Below are 6,125 nucleotides of genomic sequence, written 5' to 3' on the forward strand. Positions count from 1 at the left end.
TAAAAAAAGAGGTTTCTTGTCTCAAGTAAATAGCAGTATAGTATAGTATATGATGGTACTCTATTAATAATGAAGATAACAATTAATTAATCATATGATTTTTAAAACTAACTCACCAAATATCTAGAGTAGTTATTAAAAATAAAGAAGTTTGATTGTGATTATTAAAAAATTTAATACTACATTTAGAAATTCAAACATCAAATTTAGTGGGGTTATATAGTTCATTTTCGAAAACCAGAGTTTGAATGAATTTTGAGGGTCAAAAAGAAGTTTTGACTTTGGTTGTGTTGGTGCATCGCGATCGCATAATGAATATTATGACCACGATAGTGCGATCATGGTCCTAGGGTTATGATAATGACATCTCCATACCTTGTATGGGTATATAAGGACCCGTAGGGCAGCGTTTTGGCCATTTTGACCCATTTTTTAGACCTAGAACCCCTAAATAAGTGTAATAACTCAAACTTGATCATTGTGGGTGACTTGAAAACTTGTAAATATCTATTATCATGATTTTCAACCAGATTAAGGTAATATTTCATCACTTTATTGATAAATTTCTTATTTTTTGACCCAAAACCCCCAATTCACTTAGGGCTTGATTTTAGCCCAAAGTTTGCTTAGTTTGCACCCATTTTTTATGGTTTTCATTCTATGATCTTGATATCATGATGGGTTGACCTCAAAAATGTATTTTCCATAAGTAGAACCCACTTGGGGTTTTTGATATCATTTTTGGACCCAAATCACCATAGTTTAATATGGGTATCATTAGTCTCGTATTGATGAGTAGATCATGATTTTGATAGTGTGATGGCATTTTAGGATTGTGAATTTAAAATGGATATTAGTGAATTATATGAGATTTTGCGGTTCGGCTTTGAGGTAGGCTTCTACCTACTCTTCTTCGAAGATGATGTGTGTTATAAATGGCATGTGAATATGAATGTTAGGATTTATTATGGGTAGAATAACTTAACCTTGATTATTGATGTTTGGGGATTATATGAGGATTTTAGACACGTACGGTGGTATGTTTAGGACCCTTTTTTGAATCCTATTACTTTCTCCCTAGATTGGACTAATTTGTAGTATGGATATGATGTAATACTTGGTTTGGGATGTGATTTAAGCATTGGAATCATGGTTAGTATGACTAACCTTGGTTGGGCTAGTCTAGTGATATTGAAACCATAATTTGGGTAGAGTTGACTTGAATGCCCATGTTTTTAGACAAGGTTCCTATCTCAAGATTGGTTATGGCTTACTTGACATCAAGAAGTTGAACCAAATACCATAGCCTGGTTTGTGGCATAGATTTCCTAAATATAGAAATTGAGGATTACAAGTTGATTTATTTGACCCACTTAGGCCAAGACTTGCAAATGTAGTTGTGGATATTCGGCCTAGTTGAGACTAATGAGACTTATTTAAGAGATTACCTTGGTAAATTGATGGAAAATGATGTATTTTTCCCCGAACAATGATTAATTACTTATGGCCATGATTTCCTTTATAGTTATGATATTGGGCATTTAGAGGTATTATTCCTCAAAGATGTAATATTTGGCTTATAAAGTTGATGTTCCTCTTAGTAGTGACATTTGGCCCATAGAGATGTTATTTCCTCTTAGATATGATTGTTGGGCCTATAGAGATGAGTTTCCTCTTAGCTATGATTATTGGGACTATACAGATGATTTTTCTCTTAGTTATGATTATTGGGCCTATAGAGATGATTATTAGGCCTATAGATATGATTTTTCTCTTAGTTATGATTATTGGATCAATAGAGATGATTTTTCTCTTAGTTATGATTAGTGGGCCTATAGAGATGATATTCCAAGGCCTATAGATATGATTTTCATCTTAGTTATGATTATTGAGCCTATAGAGATGATTTTCCTCTTAGTTATGATTATTGGGCCTATGGAGATTCTTTTCCTCTTAGTTATGATTATTAGGCCTATAGAGATGATATTCTTCTTAGATATGATAATTTTCCTAGAGAGGTGATATTCCTCATAGTCATGATGTATGACCTAAATATATATGATATGTCTTATAGATGTGAAATACTTTTTTATATTATGCCTCCTAGATGTGAGATGCCTTATATGTTTGAGATGCCTCCTATATTTGAGATAATTATAGATATGCTATCGCTTATAAATATGATTATCGATGAGTTCCAGATATGCATATAGGCCTAAGGCCATGATTATTATGTTGTGATTATTCCATACATATTATTGGGCCAAAGACCGTGTTATGATATGAGTTGGACATCCAGAAAGCAATTATCCTTATAAATGATATGGTTATAGTTTATGAATATATTTATATGTTTTAACATACACATCTCTTAGGTATGGGACGGAGAAAGATGTGATATATCATTTACAATTTCATTGATTGAATTCTAGTGATGGCATATATAGATTCGGTACGTTCATGATTATTATATCAATAATTAATGTGATTCTAGCTTAAATACGATCCTATTACTGCTTTCTTAAATAAGGGTTAAAACCCACTTTTCAACTTTAAAAATGGATTTCTCTACAATAATAATTGCCTAACTTAATAGATAACTTATATAAATTAAAGTGGTTAGTAATGAAGTTTTAAAGATTTGATCGGGGGGGATTTCGGTCTATGATTTGACACTATTACTTACTCCAGTCATGAGATATTCTGAAATTTGATACATCATCATAATGATTTAGTCCCAAAGATCTCTCTGAGCAACAGACTTGCGATTTTACACATTTTAGCCATAAATATATATATACACATATATATGTATGTATTTATGATTGTGATGATATTGATACCCTATAAGGATGGAGGATACTGTAATAATGATATTGATACCCAGTAAGGCCCGGCAAGGCCAGAGGATACTATAGTGATGATGTTGATATCCAACAAGGCCGAAGGATGTTGTGATAATGATATTGATACTCGGCAAGGCAAGAGGTTGATTATAATGATGATAATGTAGATGGTTATGATGATGAGATTGTTATATTGACTATGTAACTTGCATTCATTTTTGCATACACATTGTCTATCACCCGTATGTGCCTATATCTATTAGCCGGTATGAGATAGTTGCATAGATATAGGTGATGACCATGCCTTGTATTTTTATATGCTGATTGAACCTTATAATCCTGGGATGATGGGGGTACACATAGGCTCGTCTAGGTATTTGGTTGTTCAAAATTGTTGATTAACCGTGTTGTAATTGATATTGTTATTATCATTATTATGATAATTATTATGGCTAATTTTATGATAGATTGGTCATTGATTCAGTATCGAGACTTGTAGTATGTTTTCTGCCTCTTTTATCTTACGATTGCATCATCATGCATCCTTATTTTATGACTAGCCATGTAGATTAGAAACCCCAAGTATGATAGTATTAGATCCTGATAGGATTATAATGAGGTCTTAAAATGAGGACATAATGACTTAGGTTATGCCTAGAGTTGACCTCATATTTATATATATACACACATATATATATTTAGCTATATGTAGCTGTGGTATTACCGTATATCTCTTTTTTCATTTGTTAAGATTGTATATTCATTCCTTGGCCTTGTGTATTATTATATATTCTTCTTTCGATATTTATTTGTATATTGGACAAGGATATATGGTATAGTGTTTAGATTCCTAAGTATGGCTAGAATAAGATAGTCCACCCTTATTACTCACTTAGCCTTATTTTATTGGTCTATTGGACATAAACCTGATGGTTATTCCTTATTACCTCATTGATTTTTATATGATTTATGTACTCTTGGGGGTAGTTTCCATTATGTTTATATGATGTATACATCTACTTTATCGTAGGAGCTCAGTTGGCAGCTTCTTACTAAGTACCATTCATTTGGTACTCATACTACACTTTTATATCCTGCAGATTATAGTACGTGTATTATCATTGATATGCTCATCGTGTGGAGCAGCCATTGTTCAGAGACTTTGAGTGAGCCCCTGACATGTAATACCCCAAAGTTTTCTAACTAATTTTGTCTTAAGAGTGTCAAGTATTAGCTTCTAAATTGAATTATGTTAAATCCATGGGGAATTTACAAGATTTTTACTTTTTGTCATGTGGTAAATTCAATAAACTTTCCATCAATATAAAATTCTCCTAAATCCGACAAACGGGTAAGAAGTTATGACTATTTAAAGTCCCCATCATAAATCAGCGCCATATTGGTCAGTAGCACACCGCGCCACAAGATAAAAATGGCAATTTTCCATTTTCCAGTGTCCTAGCATATTTTTTACACGTCGTGCTAGACTTTTAATTTGCAAACAAAGTGGCAATGCGATGGCTCCGCGTCGCGCCATTTCCTTATTTTCCAATTGTCAAATTCCAATGACACAGCACGATAGCGCCGCGTCGCACCAGGGGTCCAGGTCGGAAAATTTTCACCAATTTAAAAGATGTGACTAGGGTTAAAAGGGTCAGTTTCCCACCCCTATTTAAGCCCTTTAACACAAGATTCAGCTATTTGGAACCCAAAATATACTAGTTTTTCTCAATTTTCTCTCAAGAAAAAGCTAGGGTTTCAATTGGAGATTCAATTTCAAAAAAGTCTCTCCATTAATCTTCGCTAAATCAAGAACTAAGGTATGTCATGTGTTGATTCATGGGTCTCTTTCACCCATGAAGCTCAAGAATCTCTTTTCAAAATCAAAGATTTGTATATTTACAAATGTTCATGATTTGATTAAATTAAAAAGTGATGTTCATGTTGTTGTTTGGTTTTATTCCATGTTATAGAATATTAATTATAAGAATTGATTCTAGTATGTGAGGAATTATGCGGTATTCATGATAAAATCTTCAATTCACAAGTTGATTGATATAGCGTTGATTATTAGATATGTTGATGATTGTATAACCATAGCATGCTCCCCCCCCCTCCCATGTTTGATTAAATACCCATGTGAAGCAAAAGTGTCATACTAGTATGATAATATGAAATCTCCATTCATGTACAAGTTATGTATGTCAAGTCTTTAATGAAATATCTTAGCCAATGAATTATGTATTGTTTATGTTGGTCATGATCTCAAGAAAGTCATTCTTTGTCAGTTTTCTTCTATCGTGTCCTCAGGGTACTTGTACTTGAAAAATATAGTTGTGTGCCTAGAGTCCGTGTCATGTTTTCACGATATCCTCAGTCAAGCGATGATCCATAAAACTCAGTAAGTCATGTGACTCAGGAAAGCTCAGTAATACAGTAATCTCAGTACTATTCTGTCAGTCAACGAAACTCAGTTAATATAGTCTAGTTCAGTTCAATAATCCATGATCAATGTCTATTCAGATGGAAGTAGGAATTAGCACCGAGTGTACCCAAGGATGGGAACACACACTGTCAGATGAGGGTGTGATTCTTAGTAATCATCCTTCCGTTCTAGAACTATGTAGCCAGCATAGATTGAGACATCAACACTGTCAGATGAGGGTTGATGAGGTGGATAAGCACTGTCAGATGAGGCCTCCACCATTCTCTTTTAAAGACACTGTTAGATGAGGGTCACTCACATCTTATAATTACCAGTGGCGCGGTATTGCCATCCTTCCAATTAGGGTTACAAATTGGACCCCAACTCAGCCACAATGGCATATTAGGGGCATGTCAGTTAGATAAATACTTCCCACAATTTCAGTTAAAGAATTAGGATTGTCAGATATAGTCATTCAATCTCAGTAATAGAACTCAGATAGTTCTACAGAATTCAGGACTGTCAGATACAGTCAACTCAAAATAGTACGGAACTCAGTTAGTTCTATCAGATTTAGGACTGTCAGATACAGTCATTCATGTCATCAGTTATATCAGACATTAGAATTCAGTTATCAGTCATGTTAGTTATTAGTAAATTCATGTTATCACGATCTCAGATATAGTTACGACGTATTCATGCATGTATTCTCACGTTCATATAAGTCAGTTAGCCAGTATTTTCCATGCATATGATCCCCATGAATTCTACCTACCTTCCATGCATACCAATATATTCAAATTAATAATGCATTTCTGCTATGGTTTCTTATACCATAGGTTCAGAAGCACAAG

The sequence above is a fragment of the Capsicum annuum genome, chromosome 5 (assembly GCF_002878395.1).
Source record: "Capsicum annuum cultivar UCD-10X-F1 chromosome 5, UCD10Xv1.1, whole genome shotgun sequence".
NCBI lineage: Eukaryota > Viridiplantae > Streptophyta > Magnoliopsida > Solanales > Solanaceae > Capsicum > Capsicum annuum.